The sequence below is a fragment of the Podarcis pityusensis genome (assembly GCF_964106645.2).
Source record: "Podarcis pityusensis genome assembly, chromosome: 1".
NCBI classification, from domain to species: domain Eukaryota; kingdom Metazoa; phylum Chordata; class Lepidosauria; order Squamata; family Lacertidae; genus Podarcis; species Podarcis pityusensis.
In genome coordinates this window covers 118814754-118835073 of record NC_138028.1, presented here as the reverse complement: position 1 = coordinate 118835073, position 20320 = coordinate 118814754, and the positions used below count along the sequence as shown (strand labels likewise).

The 20320-nt window shown below is 44.2% G+C and overlaps 1 protein-coding gene and 1 long non-coding RNA gene across 3 annotated transcripts in view; one reads left to right on the top strand and one right to left on the bottom strand.

Annotated features, from left to right (window-relative positions):
- The window catches only part of LOC308458739, a 395423-nt gene that overhangs the window by 83157 nt on the left and 291946 nt on the right, over positions 1 to 20320 (bottom strand). Inside the window, exon 2 of the long non-coding RNA XR_013977635.1 lies at positions 3934 to 4087. This is a non-coding gene — a long non-coding RNA (uncharacterized lncRNA). The remainder of the gene's footprint in view (positions 1 to 3933; positions 4088 to 20320) is intronic.
- Positions 1 to 20320, top strand: part of ITGA6 (integrin subunit alpha 6) — a 66785-nt gene that overhangs the window by 1106 nt on the left and 45359 nt on the right. The gene's annotated exons all lie outside the window — the stretch shown is intronic.

The following is a 20320-nucleotide window of genomic DNA, read 5'->3' as shown; positions in this document are numbered from 1 at the left end:
GAGGCTCCCAAGGACACCAACTTCCGCCGGTGTGTGTGTGTGGCAAATGCCTCCCTCTCCCCAACCGACCCCCGATCGCGGATTTGCATGGAGTTATTTTGTGCATGGGTGTGTGTGTGCTATTTTTGGCTAATACCCAAAATGGGGATCGAAGGACCCACCAACCACCTGTTATGGCGGGCTGTGTTATGATAGTGGGGAAATCAAGAGTTGCTGCAGAAAACGCGAGGGACGGATGGGACGGATCAAAATGTCGGAAGGGAACTGGGTGTTTTGGAAAAAAAGTGGCTGATCCGGGTTGTTGCTCCGGGATCCACTACCTGATGGAGAACTAGAGTTGGGGATCCATTAAGCCAAACGAGATTCTCGGAAAAGGCTCGGTTTGGAACAAAACAAAACCTGCCCCAGTGTGTTTGCGCATTCCTGATCCCTGCTAACAAAGAATGCCGACGGGGGTGTAGGGCAACAAAAGGACTTTCCCCCTCAGGGAATGCAAACTTTTCAGGTCGGTTGAGCAGCAACGCCGAAGGGCGGTGCTAAAATAAGCAAGTGTTTATATGCTCCCCTTCAGGAAAGCACGTTGAAAAAGGCAGGATGCCCGGTTTGAACAGCATTTGAACGGAGCCATTTTTTGAAGAAGAAGAGGAAAGAATCCTTTGGCATTTTGTGGGTGTGTAAGCTTTGCCCAGTCATGCCAGCACACAGCTGAGATACATGTCTCTCATGACAATCACAAGATATGCTTGCCCCCAACTTTTCCTTAACTCTTCTTGCGGACGGATGTAGTAAACAAGCCGCTTAAATGAGGGAGAGGCTTTTAAATTGGGTTGCCACCTGGTTCAGAAAAACAAGCACAACCACAGTCTGGCCTTCTCTTCGCTGTTAACACAGAGATTTAATCTTCAGAAATTGCCTTAAGTTCATGTGACTAAACATGATTATCTGCAGATTGCTGCAGCAGACCCTCCAAGTGTCCATATTCTCCAAGGACGTCCCTGATTTAGAGAAGCTGCTTCTGACTTGATCCTGGAATGTCCCACTTTTCCTTAGGGCCGCTGACCCTAATTTCATTGCAGAACTGAGCCCTCTAAAGGCAATCCTGTTTAGGGAAGTTTTAAAAATGTTTTATTATGTATTTATATATGTTGGAAGCCGCCCAGAGTGGCTGGGGCAACCTAGTAAGATGTGTGGGGTATAAATAGTAAAATTATCATTATGGAATGGGACGTCCCTACTTTCATTGGATAAATGTAGGAGGGTATGGGAGCCACCACCACCAAGGCCACCAGCTGTGTCACCTTGTGGAGAAGCAGTGTTGGCATTGGTGCTGATTCCCTGAAAGATCTCACCCAAATCTCATGAGGATGTAGGCCTGGCCAGGATGCCTTTCCTGCTATACCTTCTGGGCTTGACAAGGCATGTGACCCTCACCTGTTCTGATTCTACTCCAGCTGATGAATCACACACCTCCTCCCCTAGCTAGCAAGCCCCACCTGGGCTGTGGAAGTGCCACCCTGCTCTGCCAAACCACACCACCACCACCCGTGGGGCACTCACCACCACTGTACCACCTGCCAGTGGCGATGCAGCTGTACTAGCACTGCAGTGTTGGCCTAGGCGCCGATTCTCTGAAAGAGCTTGCAAGATCTCACCCACATGAGATATTTTGCTCTCTTCAACATCTTGCAAGACTTTGATAAGATCTCGCAGGATATGAGCACCTATCCTGGCACCACTTCTCTGGCAGAGGTGTGGGCATGGCAGGAGGCACCCTTGAGGGTGCTTCCTCGGGGGCTTCTGCTGCCTAAGGCAGTTACTTCACACCACTTCCTAGGTGGGCTGGCCTTGCCGGATGTCATTATGGTTATGCACACTGGTATCTGTATACCTGTGAGTACACACCTTTAGTGTGTGGTTTTTTTTAATTAAAAAAATACAAGTTTCTCACTACCAGATTTGCACAAAACAGCAGCTCTGTGTGTGTGTGTGTGTGTGTGTGTGTGTTGCTCCAAGCCAGGAAACCTGAGATTCATGGGTATGTGTTTACATGTACACATAACACCTGTGATCTACCATGCTTGCACAAAAGAGCAGTCCAAAAATAAAAAATAATCGATGCCTCATTCCAAACTAGGTAAGGATTTGTTCACATTTGGAGTTGTTGCCTGTCACTTCATTTCCTCCCCCTTTCCTGCCCTTCTCCTGTGCCCATGGGCGTAGCGGGGGGGGGGGGCAGAGGAATCCACAAATATTATTGAAAAGCAATGAAAGTACTCAGTTATTACCAAGTGCCCCTATTTTCCAGGGACGTCCCTGATTTAGAGAAGCTGCCCCTTTTCCTTAGGATGTCCCTATTTTCACTGGAGAAATGTTGTGGGGTATGGAGTTATCCGACCCTCAAGCTGTCTGAAGGCAATCCTGCATAGGGAGGTTTGTTCAATGTTTAATGCTTTGTTGTGTTTTTATAGGTGCTGGAAGCTGCCCAGAGTGGCTGGGGCAACCCAGTAAGAAGTGTGGGGTATAAATAGTAAAATTATCATTATGGAATGGGATACTCCTATTTTCATTGGAGAAATGTTGGAGGGTATGCTGCTGATGAATCAGCTGTAAAGGGGTAGAGCATGAGACTCCTAAGCGCAGGGTTTGGGGTTTGAGCCCCACTTGGCGCAAAAGGTTCATGCATGGCAGCGGGTTGGACTAGATGACCCTTGTGGTCCCTTCCAACTCTACAATTCTGTGATTCTAGGTGCAGGTTGAAAAACGGAAAACGCTCGTAGTTTAAATTGTATCATTGCTTGAAAATTTGGCATAAGAGAAAGCTGTGCGCAGGGACCATCTGGGTATATTTTTTGAAGGGCACACTTTTGGTCAAGACTAAATAACCAATTTTGCGCTGGGGAAGAACCTGATAAAAGAGCATGGGAAACAGGTGAAGTGATGCCACCTTTAAGATCAATGCAACTGTGTTGTGTGGCTTGCTCATCTATAGATAATTGGTGAGATCAGAATTGCTGTATATAACACCTCTTAACCTGAACATGTTAATAACTGGTGGGAAACCTTTGGTCTGTGGGCCAAATATTTGGCCTGTGAGTTGGTTTTGCGAAGCCATGTCCACTTGTCTTTTACTTGATACATGAATTGAAGGGGGTTGTACTAGATGGCCCTTGGTTTCTGTGATTCTATATGATGACCGGTGTGGGGCTGGTGAAGATACTGCTGGGCCAAAATGGGGTTTGCAGAGCCCTGCTGATTGTAAAATTCTGGTTGTCAGCTGGTCAGTGCTTGCAGAGAGCTGTGCTTGGCATTTGAGGGGGGGCTATAACTTAGCTGATTGTCAGGGCTTCAGAGCAGGGTAGTCTGCAAACCCCAAAGATCATCTCATTCAATAATTTACATATAGTCCTAGGTTTTCACAAGTGCAGCATTTTTATACATTTAGCACAGGCTTCCTCAACTTCGGTCCTCCAGATGTTTTTGGCCTACAACTCCCATGATCCCTAGCAAGCAGGACCAGTGGTCAGGGACGTCTCCAAACATCTGGAGGGCCAAGGTTGAGGAAGCCTGATTTAGCACTTTAGAATGGCGTGTTTTTACATACGTTATCTTGTATTCCTTACACCAACCTTGCATGATCACCCAGCATTATCCTAATTGTAGATGTACAGTTAAGGCTGAGAGTGTTGCTTACGGCCGCTTGCTGAGCTCATGGCACAGCTAAAATTCAACCCACAAATTTCATATTCTCAGCAGTGCAATCCTGTGCATGTCTACCCAGAAGTAAGTCCCTTTGAGCACATCGGGGTTTATTCCCAGGTAAGTGAGCATAGGATTTCAACTTCATTCTCTTAGTCTGTAGTCCTATACTCACATTTCTTGGGAATAAGGTAAAGGTAAAAGGACCCCTGACCATTAGGTCCAGTCGTGACCGACTCTGGGGTTGTGCGCTCATCTCACTCTATAGGCCGAGGGAGCCGGTGTTTGTCCTCAGACAGCTTCCAGGTCATGTGGCCAGCATGACTAAGCCACTTCTGGCGAACCAGAGCAGTGCACGGAAACGCCGTTTACCTTCCCGCCGGAGCGGTACCTATTTATCTACTTGCACTTTGACGTGCTTTTGAACTGCTAGGTTGGCAGGAGCTGGGACCAAACAACAGGAGCTCACCCCGTTGCAGGGATTTGAACTGCTGACCTTCTGATCAGCAAGCCCTAGGCTCTGTGGTTTAACCCACAGCACCACCCGCGTCCCTATTCTATTATTCCCTTATTCTTGGGAATAAGTCCCATCAAATGCAACAGGGCTTATGCACTGTGCTAGAGAACTTCATTTCAGCAAAACTTTGTTTCGTTCCAGGAACTGAGATGAAACAACTCTCATTCAACTCTTGAATATTTTATGTGAAATAAAGTAATGCATATATTGGAATGGGGAGCCTAAAGTGAAGAAAAACTGTGTTTGCAATGGACTTAACAATATTTAAACTGCACCTCCTATTAAACATTAGCTTCTTTTCGTTCTGGAGGAGCAGAACGGAAGAGAACTCCCTTTTCTTTGCCCTCAAGGCTCGGGTGAGCTGCCACAAGTACGAACATGTGCTTCCTTTGGGCATGGCTGCCTTATGCCATTGCTGGCGTCGACCCAGCATTTATCAACTTGCCTTTTGACTGTGCATTGTTTGTTGAGCTCTCTCACTTTTTGAGGGGTAGAAATAGACATAGCATCAAAAGCGTTCTTCACAAAAGCTTGGCTCCAGTTATGAGTGTAGAAACACACACGTTTAATATAAGATTGGAGCCCTTAACACACCTATGTGGAAGTCATATCCAGTTAAATAAATGTTTAGGACTGGGGCGTAAGGCTGTATTACTGTTTATAAAATGAAAGCCAATGGATCTCAGGCAAAGGACATCAGATATATTTACAGGGGCTCTTGGAGACTTTAAGAACATAAGAGCCGTCCTGGATCAAACCAAAGGTGACTAGTCCAGCATCCTATCCTCATGGTAGCCAACCAGATGCCTATATAGGAATAATAGTAATAGCAATAGCAATAATAATAATAATTTTAAATATATATATATATATATTTATACATACATACATACATACATACATACCCTGTCCTTCTGGCTGGGTTTTCCCAGCCACCCTGGGCGGCTCCCAACAAAATTTGAAAAACGTGAAAAAACATCAAACATTCAAAACTTCCCTAAACAGCACTACTTTCAGATGTCTTCTAAAAGTCAGATAGTTGTTTGTTTCCTTGACATCTGATAGGAGGGCATTCCACAGGGCAGGCACCACTACCGAGAAGGCCTCTGTCTGGTTCCCCATAACCTCACTTCTCTCAGTGAAGGAACCGCCAGAAGGCCCTTGGCGCTAGATCTTAGTGTCCTGGCTGAACGATGGGGGTGTGGACGTTTCTTCAGGTATACTGGGCTGAGGCCATTCCTATGGGAAGCCTACAAGCAAGACATGAGCACAATAGGGCTGGGCAATCTGCTTTTCAACGTCATGATATATCACCAGCTAAACATCGCTATATAATGATATATCGCGATGTGTGAAATAAGGATGGAGCAATGTAGAGGCACTGGTTGGCTTCATGGTTTTCCCCACTTTGTGATTTTTGCATAGTATTTTGTTGTTTAGTTGTCTTTGTTGTGTCCGACTCTGTGACCCCATGAACCAGAGCATGCCTTGGAAACTCTCACTTCTTCTCAAAGCTTCTCCTTTTTTATGTCCATGGAGTTTTCTTCGCAAAATACTGGAGTGGTTTGCCAGTTCCTTCTCCGGTTGCATAGTATACACACACACATATCACGATTTGCAATATATTGCCAGGTCAAAAGTTATGAAACCGCTATCACGATAGGGACTTCAAACTAGTTTTGGACAATATATCAATATATTGCCCAGCCCTAGAGCATGAGAGTTCTCTTCCAACTTTAACTGTCTTGAGGATTTTATTTTATTTTTACAATCAACTGGTATATAAACTTTATTAAACAAACAAAAAAACTTGAACAGCAACTGGTATTCAGAGGCACACTGGCTCTGACAGTGAAGAGTAGTAGCCATTGCAGCTTGTAGTCTTTTCTCCTCCATTAATTTGCCTAATGCAAGCTGGTTTCAAGATTCATATAGTTCTGACAACCGCAGAAAAAATATCTAATTAAATTTGTATACTGCCCTTCATCCGAAGATCTCGGGGCAGGTTCACGGCATAAAAATACAAAATGCGTAATAGAAACAAGAACAAACCAAGCCCATAATCCCTGCCTCCCACCAACACATTTAAAAGGACATCGAGTGTTAATCAGCCCAAGGCCTGGTTGAAGAGGAATGTTTTCACTTCCTCAAATAGAAGAAGTGCTATCTTAAGCTGGCAGGGATATTTATACACCCATAGTTGTGGAAGGCTAAACATTAGAAGGAAGGGAAATGAAATGCAAAAATGGGGGCTGTGATAAATATGTTCTTAAATGCATGCCAAATTATCCCTCTATCCAACTGTAGCTCACTCAATAATGGAACGTTTCCATATTAAAGACATGTGAAACTTTCTTTGGAATAGCGAGTTCAACCCAGGATGTGCATCAGGTGAGTTGAGGTGAGGTCTACATGGACTTAGAAAAAAATATATATGCTCGTCTCTTGTGTTGATAGGGAGCTGGGAAGCCACATTTGCTTTTGTTTCTTACTTTACATCTTTATCTCACCTTTCCTACAAGAAACCCAAGGCCTTGTATAGCCATGATTCTTCCCAATGAGCCACCCATATTTTATTATCGCAACCACCCTGAGAGGTAGATTGACCCAGGTTGATCTGGCGAGCTTTGTGGATGAGTGCGGGCTTGAACCTAGGCTTTCTCGGTCCTAATGTGGCACCAGTCACATGCACACAATACATTTGAAGCAGTATAAGATGGGGTGAGCTCCCATTGCTCGGTCCTTGCTCCTGCCAACCTAGCAGTTCGAAAGCACGTCAAAGTGCAAGTAGATAAATAGGTACCGCTCCGGCGGGAAGGTAAATGGCGTTTCCGTGCGCTGCTCTGGTTTGCCAGAAGCGGCTTAGTCATGCTGGCCACATGACCCGGAAGCTGTACACCGGCTCCCTCAGCCAATAAAGTGAGATGAGCGCCGCAACCCCAGAGTCGGCCACGACTGGACCTAATGGTCAAGGGTCCCTTTACCTTTACCTTTAACAGTCTTGGCTTCCCCAAAAGCAGTGGTGGAGCTTTAAGCTTTTGGGGGGGGGTGAAGAGCAGGCGAGGTCATGGCTGGCACACGTCCCAGTGGCGTGGCGCACTGCCCACAGGGGCATGGCGCACATCCCGGTGGCGTGGCACCCTGCGCAGGGAGGACAGCTGCAATGGGACCCCACTGGGATCGTGCCGCCGGGGGCGGTGCGCTCCCCCCGCAACCCTGTTCCTCCGCCAGTGCCCAAAAACATTATGGGAGTTGTTGTTAAGAGTGATGACAATTGTTAGGAGACCACTATTCCACACACACAGCAGCAATTCCGGAGTGGTTTAACAATCGGGTTCTATTCACAGGGAGTTCTGTGGGGGGAATAGAGGTTTCCTCACAACTCTTAACATCTGTAACAAACTACCACTCCCAGAATTCTTTGGGGGAAGCCATGACCGTTTAAAGTGGTATCATACTGCTTCAAATGTATTGTGCGAATGGGGTCACTCTAACCGTGACACCACACTGGGCCTGAAAGTTATACTTGTCCTTGCTAAGTGTGGCAATGCTATACAGATATTAAGTATTAATATTACTAATTCAAAACAAAATATCAGAAACTGTTTGCCAGTTGATAAGAATCTTGGGCAATCTTGGTAGTCAGAAATATATATTGGCTAGTGTCTCCCAAATATTATTGTTTCCTGGTGCATTAGACATGAAAAAATTTCCTGATACAGGGTTGCCTTCAGATGTCTTCTAAAAGTCAGATAGTTGTTTACAGTGGTGCCCCGCAAGACGAATGCCTCGCAAGACGGAAAACCCGCTAGACGAAAGGGTTTTCCGTTTTTGAGTTGCTTCGCAGGACGAATTTCCCTATGGGCTTGCTTCGCAAGACGAAAATGTCTTGCGAGTCTAGAGATTTTTTTTCCGCTTTCCCCCCCCTTTATCTAATCTGCTAAGCCTTTAATAGCCTTTAATAGCCTTTTAGCAGCTAATCCCCTAAGCCTTTAAGCCTTTAATAGCCGCTAAACCGCTAATAGCGCTAATCCGTTAAGCCGCTAATAGGGTTGCTTCGCAAGACGAAAAAACCGCTAGACGAAGACTCTCGCGGAACGGATTAATTTCGTCTTGCGAGGCACCACTGTATTTCCTTGACATCTGATAGTGCATTTGGGGTGAGAGTCATTTAAACACTAATGTGAGCACCTTAAATTGTGCCCAGAAACGAACTGGCAACCAACACAAACCACTGGCCCGAAGACGAACATTTGGTTGATGGTTTGAAATCAAAATCTCTAGTCAGCATTCTTATTGCTGTCAAGGGGCACCAAGCAGGTTACAACGTGTCCTCACAGCCGCCCTGTGAAGTAAGGAAGGCAAGGAGATAGTGATTTACTCAAGGTTGAAAGAACTTAAGGGCTTGTATTCACAACAATGTGTTTCCCCCATCCAAATCTTAACATCCAGTCTCTTCTCCTCATAGACACACCAAATGTTAGCGACATTATCCTTTTCTCCTTCAAGAGAATCAGGATTAACTCTGTGACACACTGCAGTGTTCTCCACAAGGCCCTTGCTGGAATGAGTGGAAATGTTTGTTAATCTAAAAAAAGTACCAAATGTAAACACAAGTTTAAGGTGCAATCTGTCTAGTTCAGCTGCTCTGTCACCTCCATTTGTTTCCTTGTGACTTCTTGTTTGCAAATCCCATGCAAGTCCCACAGAAAGTTTGGAGTGGGGATGTTAAGAAAGTGTGTGTGTGTTAGTGTGTATGGGAAGCAATGTTTGGTGTGCAGCGATTTAAGTGCTATGTGTGTAAAGCACTAGTTGACATATGGGGACTTCAGTTGATTTATAAGAGCAATGAATTGTTTGCAAACGGATTGCTTGCACACCCTGCCTTAAAAGAGTTCCTATGTGCATATGCTGAATTACCGGTAGATAAACTGGTGGTTTCTTTGTTTCCTGTTAAAAACAGCTAGCTAGGTCTGAGCCCGCCAACAACTCTGTGGCCTGAAGAACAATATAGGGGGCATTATTTGGGTTAATTTGTATGGCGGTGGTTGTTTTTTTGGTCAGGAATCATTTCCTCCCTCTGTGTAACTGAAGAAAATTCAGTACGTGCTCTGGTGATGCACAGATCTCTCCCATGGTCAGATTTGGCTTTAGCATACATTTCTAATTGTGGGCGAGATTTGTGCGTTAGTACTTCACGGCGCTTGTGTTTTTCCAGATATGCAAAAGAGCGGAAGTCGTTCTTGCACCTGCAAAATCTGGAGAGCGGGCAGGAGAGAGTAGAATGTGTATCAAATATCTCTTTGCTCTTCAAAAAAAACAGCCATCACGCCCATCTCCCCAATTATCTTTTGTAGCTGAAAAATAAGACCTGTGAGGCAGCTGGAAATTAGTCATAGGTGACTCGGTGGGGGAGGGGAAGGCAGTCATGGAGGCACAATAATATGGCCAGGGCGAAAGTTGAAACTGCACATTTGTGGCCTTGTGTGATGTGACTGCGCCACACAAGTAGACTTTGTTTCTAAGAAAATGAATTCCAGTTGTTGGGAATCACAAATATTGCACTTAAGTCGGGCCCTAAATGCAGGCTTTCCGTAGGCCACTGTGAGAACAGAATACTGGACTAGAAAGGCCTTTGGCCTGATCCAGCACATTTTTCTTATGTCCTTAAAACATGTACAGATGTTCAGTAGGTTGCTGTGTATCCATGGTGCAGTTGTGTCATGTGCTTGGGCATACCAAAAGATAATTTTGTTTCTTGTGCTTCTGTATATTTTAACTTCTACTCATAAACACTTAAGTGAGTCTCACAGCTCTGAAGTATTGGCCCGTTAGGGGAGGTCATGAGATTTCTTTAAAAACAATTAGTTTCCCTCGTAATGCACTGCTCATAGATTAGTTTTATCTTCACACAGGTTGAGTAGTCTTAACGCATACATGAATCTTTTAAAGTGTGTATAAAAAGTGTGGTGTTGTATAAAAGACCGGCTACTAAACACCAAATACAGGTAGCGGTCGATTTGTGTTCTGAGGCACTGTGCACTGGTGCAGTAGAATTGAAACACCCATTGAAAAAACCTGCAAACCGCCTGTTCTGTGGTGTAGTGGTTAAGAGCGGTGGACTCGTAATCTGGTGAACCGGGTTCAAGTCTCCGCTCCTCCACATGCAGCTGCTGGGTGACCCTGGGCTAGTCACACTTCTTTGAAGTCTCTCAGCCCCACTCACCTCACAGAGTGTTTGTTGTGGGGGAGGAAGGGAAAGGAGAATGTTAGCCGCTTTGAGACTCCTTAAAGGGAGTGAAAGGCGGGATATCAAATCCAAACTCTACAAACTCTACTTTTTGTGACATTTTCAGGTCACTTCTGGGTTCGGTGTAATGCGCATGTGTGCAGTTGCACACATATTGGATGTGCCTAAAATGGTCATTGCCTGTAAGCTTTTTGAAAAATGGACTTTATAGTATCTTGGAATAGCAACTACATATTCAGCCATATCTTTTACTTTGTGTTACAAATTGTTTTTTATTTTTGTTTGTATTTATCACCTTACTTTTTCTACGACTCAGATGTTTCTGCGACTATGTATAGATTTTTTTTAAGATAGGAAGCATGGGTGGTGTGACAAATATAACCAATGTGCACAACTGGGAGGATAATTCTGATCCATGTATCCTGAATAAAGTAGTAATGAATACAGGTATTTGTGAAAATCCTTTCATAAGCATGTATCAGATGAAAATAAAACAGTGTTTGCTGCAGTTCATCCATCTTGCTTGTGGAAAATAAAGTGTGGCATATGGCTGCAATCCTAAACAGACTTACTTGGACTCAAGTTCCATTAAAACCAGTAGGTCTTACTTCCAAGTACACGTGCACAGAATTGTGCTGTAAAGCATGCTACTGGGTTGTAACTATTTTGAGTTTAAGTGAACTTGAGCATACCTTAATTAAATGTGTAGTGATTCTAATCCACTTTATTTTGTTCACTTACTTAAAAGATTTAAACTCCATTTTTCCATCTATGGTACCCAAGGTGACTTACAAGCAAAATAAAATAATGCAAGGAGCCATCTATAGTCACAGACTCAGGCGGAATCTGAGAATCTTTTAGCAGTGCTAACAAGAGAATAGGATTGGTGTTTCGGGATTAATTTGATTTTGTGACCTTGAGAGCTTTAATTCGAAGAAGATTGTATTTCAGGTTCCCAGCTGTGCTTGACCTGTACAGTCTTCCATTCACACCCTAGCTTTCCCCCCCATTTTATTTTTATTTTTGGAAAGGATCAATCGCTCTTCCTAATTTCATCTCTATACACCACAACCTCATTGAGTAAGAGAGACTTGATAAAGGTAGAGGCATTTGTTTCACCTATCAGGATGAGCGGGTGTAGCAATCCTCAGAGCTCATTTGTGGCTTTTGAAAAATGACATTATTTATTTGTTTAAAAAAAGAGTTGCGTCAAGATGTCAGAGTCCAGTTCTACCGTGGGGGTTTAATTCAAGTGACAGCTGGCTTCTGTATTTGGCATGAGCTTTCAATCTGAGAACCAACCCCATCTGTTTTTTTGCCAGGCAATTGGATCTTCACAATAAATAAAACACATAGAGGGGAAAATGAGACACAAGGCCTCCTGCAAGAGTAAAGAGGAGCTTGGTGGAAGTCTGTATAGATTAGCAAGACTTTACCAAATATGCACTGATCATGATTCAGAAACTTGACGCCATGCTTCTTCATACTGATATTGCATCCAAAGCCCCATGGATCCACTGAGAGGCCCAATCATCAGGCCTGGAGCTGGTGCAGCAAAAATAGATAAATAAATTGCACAACAACATCAACCCTCCCTCCAATTTTCCACCCTGGCCAGCATGAGCTGGTGGAGCTTTGGGTGCAGCAGTTGATCTTCCTCACTGCTCCGCAGCTGGAGTTTTGGATTATTCGGCCTCAAAGTATAGAAAACTGCTTTACACTGAATCAGACCATTGGCTCCATCTAGCTCAGGGAGCAAGTGTTGAGGCTGGAGACATTCCCTGCGCCTACCTGGAGATGCTGAGGATTAAACTGGGGTGGGGGTGGGGGCTTCTACATGAACCATCTGCCCTATCACTGACCTATAGTCCTTCCCCTTTTGGTATATTTGGTTTTGGTGAGTCATCTTGTGAGTGTTCCACTCTGACCGGCGGAAAATAATGAAGAAATGTGCTCGCTCAGCACTGGGTAGGAGCCAAAGTCTTGCCACCACTTTGGCATGTCGTGAAATGGCCATTGCGGCAGGGAGCATTGGTTCATTTGTTGCCTAAGCATCATGCGCACTTTCGCTCTCTTCCCCCTCCACCCTGCCAAACAGCAGCAGCAGAAGGTCGGCGATGAAATGGCTGCTCTTTGGGCAAAGGCTGGGCCTCAAAAATAATTCGGAGCAGCACCAGTCTACTTTAGGCTTTAGATTGTGACAGAAATTGTCCACTCGTCATGTCCCAGAAGCTGTTTTCACTAACTGCTTCTTGGAATTCTTGCGAAGACAATGCTCTCATTCACCCCACACTCTGAAGGGCTCAGCAATTGGTTTCATTTTTTAAAACCATGGTAATCTCTAGTTCTCTCCGAATTTTCACTTAATCTTTCCTGTAAAGTTTTACATGCTTAAGATTCTTCAACATTGCTGGTGAGTAACTCATATTTGAAATCCCGAGTTTAATACTGGGATCAAATAAAGGAACAGGCCCCCACAGTCCCCCCCCCCCCCATTTCCTCTGAGAAAGGAGAAAAGTGTGCAGAGAAAAGTGTGATTTTGAGCAATAAAAGGAGAAGGTGCTTAATTCTTTCCCAGCCAACTGATTTCCCATTCACAATTCCTGCTAAGCTGCTTTCCCTCCCATGCCATTCCAGATGCATGTTTTACATAAGAGCAGATAACCCAAAGAAGAGCCTTGCTAGATCAAGCATAGCATCCTGTTTCCGGCAGTGGCCAATTAGATGCTTCTGGTGAGCTCGCAAGCAGGATATGAGGGCAACCGCCTTTACCCTGCAGATGTGGCAGTTGCAGTTAAATGCAGAGCTGCAGGATAGAACCAGCTATGTAGATCAGCTCTTTGAGGAACGATGCTCCTGAAAATCCTTTCTCAGAAATACTTGAACGCAGAGCAATTTCACTCACCTCTCCATGTATTCAGGCCAAAAATTGCGTGCAGTGTTGGGGGTGAATGGTCGCGGGCCAGTTGGCTTTAATACTACAAGTCATGGCTGGGTTTATCCTTGCTCTGAAGCTCTGCACAAAAAGAATGTTAACAGTGGTACCTTGGCTCTTGAACTTAATCCATTCCGGGAGTCTGTTCGACTCCCAAAACCGTTTGAAAACCAAGGTGCGGCTTCCGATTGGCTGCAGGAGCTTCCTGCACTCAAGCAAAAGCCCTGTTGGATGTTTGGCTTCCGAAAAATGTTCGCAAACCGGAACACTGAGTTCTGGGTTAACGGCGTTCGGGAGCCGATTTGTTCGGCAACTAAGCCGTTCGAGAACCAAGGTACCACTGTACTCTTAAACTGAGTAAAGGATCTAAAATATGGAGATCTTCCACCTTCATTATAAATTTTAGAAACGCCGGAGATTTGAAATAGTTCGTTGGATTTTCTACTTCATTTCTTGCCAGACATCACCTTGGTTCAGATGTCATTCATTTATGTATGTATGCCATTTATTTATGTAAGCCACTCTCTGTGTGGCTTACACAAATCAGTGCTGAGATGGTCCCTGCCCTCAGGTTCACGATCTAAAAAGATATAACACAGCAAAAAAGAAATGGGAGGGAGGAAAGTTCATGAGTAAGCCATGCTTTGAACATTGAGGTCTAGGGCCTCTCCAATTGTCTCCTGCTCTTCCCGGTTCACAATAAATGTAGTTTGCTGTGAAGTCCAAATCAGGCAAAAGGCCATTACCACTAACTGTAGCTCCCCTCTTAATCGAAAATAGAAACCATGGTTTGGAATGGGTTTTCAGTTGTGGTTTGGAGGCAAACTATGGTTTGTGGCAGCAATAGTTTGCTTGATTCAGACATTGTGGTAAACTAGATTACCATGGAATTGTGGGGTGGGGGTGGAAATCAGAGTGCATGAGGAGAAGAGGAAAGGTAACGATGGAGCATGTAGGGCATGAGACATGATCCTGATAGTTTGACCATGACATCTAAACAAGGTTACTGTCCTGTGTTTGATGCCTTGACAGTTTTAAAGCTGCCTGTAATTTTATTTAAGACAGGCAGGGTATTACACTGTGGTGACAAAGTGGAAGTATATAATCCTTACTGGAATGCAATTCAATTATAACGGCTAAGTTAAGTAGCTTTAGGTTATTATACATTAGTTCTGTCATCTTCATTTGGGTAAGGAGTTGGCAGAGGCAGCACTGAGATCAGAGATCAGTGTACAGAATATCAATGCACATCTTATTTTATTAACATATAAATCAACCTCATATATCCTGATAAAACTTAAAGCGATGTTCTCATCGTATGAAAAGTGGCTCCGAGGGGGGAAAGTGTGTCTAGAAACTGCACTGCGACGTGCCTAGACGGAGGACTGACTTATAGAAGGTGTGCTACCAGTTTGATGGCTGCAGGTATCCTGGCCATTGTAGCAAAGACCATAAATCGTCAAGTGGAGATAAGCATTTCCACCTGTTAAGGGATCTGTGACTGGCTATTGCATGTCCATAATTACAGACTTACATCTTTTTTATGCTGTGGTCTTTGAAAACCAGAATCCACCTTTAGCCTAAGAGTGCATTTGTGGACCCCCATCTTTACTTATTGCACTGCTGTTCTGTCTTAGATCAGGCTGTGACACAGGGGGGTAGTCACGACTCACCTGCAGAAGCCCAGTGTACAATGTTGTACAGCAGGGATGGGAAACCTCAAGTCCACGGGCTCAATTGCTGCTCTCCAAGCTTCACCCCTCACTGGTCTTGCTTCACAGTCTCCTTCAATGCTTTTGGGAGTGGCCACCAAGACCATATAACACCTGTTCTGAAAGATAAAGGTAAAGGGACCCCTGATCATTAGGTCCAGTCATGACCGACTCTGGGGTTGCGGCGCTCATCTCGCTCTATAGGCCATGGGAGCTGGTGTTTGTCCACAGACAGCTTCCAGGTCATGTGGCCAGCATGACTAAGCCGCTTCTGGAGAACCAGAGCAGCGCACGGAAACACCGTTTACCTTTTCGCCCGAGCGGTACCTATTTATCTACTTGCACTTTGATGTGCTTTCTAACTGCTAGGTTGGCAGGAGCTGGGACCGAGGAACGGGAGCTCACCCAGTTGCGGGGATTCGAACCACCAACCTTCTGATCACCAAGTCCTAGGCTCTGTGGTTTAACCCACAGCGCCCGCGTCCCCTTTCTGAAAGATAGCAGAACAGTAAAAACAGAGAGTTGGGTCCATCAAAGTGTTTACTGAATCAAGGTCAAAGTTGTGTGTGCAAGTGAATCTAGATTCCTAAAATGAAGACCTCCAGATTCTAGATTACATTCTGCAATTGCAATGCACAAGGATGCGTTTCAGTCCAGTTATGAAACCTGAAGGACAAACGAAGCATTACTTCGTGGAATTATGTGCAAGTAAGGCTGCAAGCTTTGGTCTACTTACTTGGAAGCAATATCCGCTGAATACAGTGAGACTTGTCTCTAAATAGAAGATAGCCCTTCAAAGCCCCAGGGGAAAGAGTGCAGAGTGGAGACTGTGCTAAAAAAAAAACACACCCCTTGATTCTGTGCATATTTTATAGGTTCCAAAATGCATCCCTCTGTTATAATGTTCTCCCCCCGCTGGGCCTGACCAGTAATACATTTCTTTTCAATTGGGCTGAGCGCTAAAGGAGCACTGGTTCCTAATTCAGTAGTCTCTCTTGGAACTATTAAAAATAGCTAAATCCAAGAATGGGTGCATACAAGAGATAGTAAAGAGAGAGGCCAGGGAAAATGAAAAACCAGCTGTTCTGTTCTTCCTTTTCAGACTAGGCTGATGTAGACACGAAGAGACAGATGGGCAGACCTTTGCCATGCAGCCAGAGACAGGCAACACAATCCTGTCTCTTCCTTAAATGTAAACCTTTTGTCTTCAGTGAAGTTGTTAATGAATGAATCATTCCTTTGTATAAAAGGGTCATCATTTCTTTAAAACACAAAACAATAGCCAGAGCTAGCTAGCCTAATAAGGAAAGCATCTGAACTGAGAATTTGAAATTTAATGGGATTAGCTAAAATTTAACTAGTTGTGATGAAACTTTTCTGGAAAGGTTAGTTAATCAACCCACAGTCAGTGATGGTGTTTCTCTTTAGCAACCCTGCCTGGCCACCCTCATTCCTCTTTTTCTATGCCTTTTTGTTCTCTGAAAGATAGAAATGTTGTATTAGCTGTCAGCTGCCAGCTCCAGAGCAATCTTGCCCTTGTGTTTTTGCTGTTAAAAAGTTATTCCCCTCTTTCCCGCTCCACAAAGGAGTAGGTCAGAGCAGCATATAAAAAGCAGACTTTTAAGAACGATCTAACCTTGAAAACGTAGGTCAGCTTCAATAACAGCAGCAAAAAGCAAAAAAACTCAGAAAGAGCAGCATTAACAAGCACCCTACTCTTTCAAACACTTCTTTTATTTGTTTTGCTTTTATTTGTTTTGTGCTTGGAAAACCATCATAGTAATGGATGGGCAAATTGACTTTGGGGAGAACCACCACCAAGAAGTCTCTGTCTCCGTTAGCCAGCCACCTTGCCTTGGAAAGGGGTAGGGAGAGGGAGAAAGTACTAAAAGTTGGACCCTGGTGGGAATTTTTAACAACCAGGCAGGTTCATATAGAGACCATTTAATGCTTTGTGGGTCACAACCAACATACTGAATTGTGCCAGAAAACAAACTGATAGCCAGCAATGCTGTTTTACTATCATATATTGTTGCTTTGCTGTCTCATTTCAATATGGCGTTGACAACTTATTTTAGCATCCTCTGTCACTTAAAAATGTGAGTGGATACCAAAGTTTCCATTGAAATAGGTGTAGAAAAACCAGCTGTCCTAGCAATTCTAAGTGGAGGTAGAATTCTTGTGGACTATTTCTTGTTATGACGGGACACAGGTGGCTCTGTGGGTTAAACCACAGAGCCTAGGACTTGCCAATCAGAAGGTCAGTGGTTCAAATCCCCACAACGGGGTGAGCTCCCGTTGCTCAGTCCCTGCTCCTGCCAACCTAGCAGTCCGAAAGCGCGTCAAAGTGCAAGTAGATAAATAGGTACCGCTCCAGCGGGAAGGTAAACGGCGTTTCCGTGCGCTGCTCTGGTTCGCCAGAAGCAGCTTAGTCATGCTGGCCACATGACCTGGAAGCTGTATGCTGGCTCCCTCAGCCAGTAAAGCGAGATGAGCGCCGCAACCCCAGAGTCGGTCACGACTGGACCTAATGGTCAGGGGTCCCTTTACCTTTACCTATTGCTTGTTATAGTTTTGGGACCATTCACTCAACTGAACAGCACTAATTTTCCCCCCATATAATCATAGACTCCAGAGAAATCAAGAGTGTGACTAAATATCTATGTACGTATGTATGTATGTATGTATGTATGTATGTACTTAAAAGCAGTTATATAATTTTTAAAATTTCAAAAAAAATCTCTTACGTGATTGTATAACTAGGGAGAGCTGCAACAAGGCTGCTTCATAAATGTTAACATAATCAACTTCTTTTTATCATTTCTCGTATGTCTAATAACAGAACAGAGTGCTTTCTAGATCCAGCTCCATCCTGTCAGGGTCCCCCATCGCAACAAAAATAAAACAGGACATTGTCCGCTTCACTTTCTCAGTTCTTTGGCAACCTAATATAAACTACCATTCTGTAAAGCCACAAAGTGTGGCAATTTCCACTATTCCTTTTTCTTTCTTGTTAAAAATCTAGCCAGAGAGGATTTACCAGGCAGTCCCATTATAACTGGGAAAAGAACTAGTAAAACCAAAGTGAGATGGAAGCAGAATAAAAATGAGGTAAAAATAAAAGAGGTCTTCTCACAGCGAGGGAGGAGAGCCATACCGAAAGCACAAAAGTATCAAATGAATGGTTTGGCGCCGAATATTTCACTCTGAAAGACAATTCCAGCTCAGGCCTTGCTATTGATTTCAGTGGGAATTTAGCTACCAGCCTTTGGTTTGGGTGTAGAAAGCCCTACACAGTTTGGAACCAGAATACCTGAAAGATAGGCACCTCACCCTTTATATGCCCTATTGATCACTGTGTTCTGTGTTCCTACCAATACCGCCTTAACTAGGAGGTCCATTCTGCACAATGTAGGAAATGGGGATGGTCAAAATGTAAACGAAGAGGACATTGGTCAGGTGAAAAGGGAATGTGGAAGAAGGGAGGGTGGCAAGCAGGAGTGGCAGCCCTTAGTCTTATATATTTGTGTTTCTCTTAACATTTAGGTCTTCTTAGAGACTATCCTTAAAGACAGCATATCCCAACTCTGGACTGCTGTTGCGAATTGGAACGAACCTTTTATGAGTTCCGTATCTGTGTATACCTGGTCGGGGTTTTGTGTCTCACGGTCTTTCCAATGAATAGTCCAATAAATAGTCATTGAAAGTTGTTGTCGAAAATGAACCTGTTGCCTTTGGGTTTCATAAGGTGGTGTAGCAATGGAGATTTTAAGGCTCGCAAAAATAAAAGCTGTGGGTTTTCTCAATTCTCTTTCCGCCCTGCCACCCAGACAGGTTTTCCGTTGACCAACGGTGGTGGTCCAGAGAACTTTAAGCCTACTTAGGTTAAGCCAGCGACGAGGTGGAGCTCGATAAAATTTTTGAATTGTCCTGAGAATGTTCCTCAAGACAAACCCAAGTCAGTTAGACACACACACTGTGTGTGGGTGGGTTGAAGTTCAAAAGGAAATGCATATTTGCTTAGGGAACACCCAGTCCTGTCAGCCAACAGCTACTAGCGTGCTTATCAGCGGCATGTGATAAATTTCACCTTGATTCCTCTTTTATTGCCCTTTAAATATACGCGCTATAAAAGAAACTTGTAGGCATATTTCATTTCCTCCCTTTCTTAAAAAGTAAAAGGAAAATATATTTGTATGCACGTATTACACACACACACACACACACACACACACACGCTTATACAGTGGTACCTCAGGTTACATACGCTTCAGGTTACAGCCTCTGCTAACCCAGAAATAGTACCTCGGGTTAAGAACTTTGCTTCAGGATGAGAACAGAAGTCGGGCTCCAGTGGCGCAGCGGCTGCAGGAGGCCCCATTACCTAAAGTGGTGCTTCAGGTTAAGAACAGTTTCAGGTTAAGAACGGACCTCCAGAACGAATTAAGTATTTAACCCGAGGTACCACTGTACACATATATATTTAATAACTTTGGTTTCTTCTACATTTGACTTCTTTCGGTCTGATCCTGTGCTTTCCGTCTTACAAGTAAATGCCACTGAGTTCAGTGGAACTTGAAGGTAGAGCAGTTCCAGGGAATCTTTTTTGGAGAAGAAGTTTTTACTTTCTTTCCAAGGAGCTGAAGAGGAAGATGATTCAATGGTTATTCATAATAATACAGGTTGTGAAAAGTCTAGTGAAATGGATTGACAGGCGGTACAGGACAAACAAAAGGAAGCACTTCAGACAGTGTTGATTAATTTATTGAATTCATGGCCATAAAATATGGGCATGACCTCTGGCTTTTAATGACTTTTAAAGAAAGGGATTAGATTAGACATTTCCATGGAGGACGGGTCTTTCAGAGACTGCAAGTCAGGGCAGCTGAATGAAACAGGCCTGTCCAGAGAGAGAATATGCAGAGACAAACACCCAGTAATGACATTACCAAGGGTAGTTGGGAGGCCACCTTGGATATACATTTGACCCTGATTGTCTACATATTTCTCCCCCCACTGACCCTTCATAGCAGAAGTGGTGAGTCCTGCTTCAAAACTGGGACCGTTTCTAGCAAGTAAATGTGTGGTGCTGCCATATTCAGGATTGGACTCGTTGTTGACATCCATCTTGTCTCAAAAGACAATGGAGTGCGCCTCTGGGGTTGAAGTCCAATGGCTGCATTAGCAGCACTGAAGGGACCTCCCTGTGG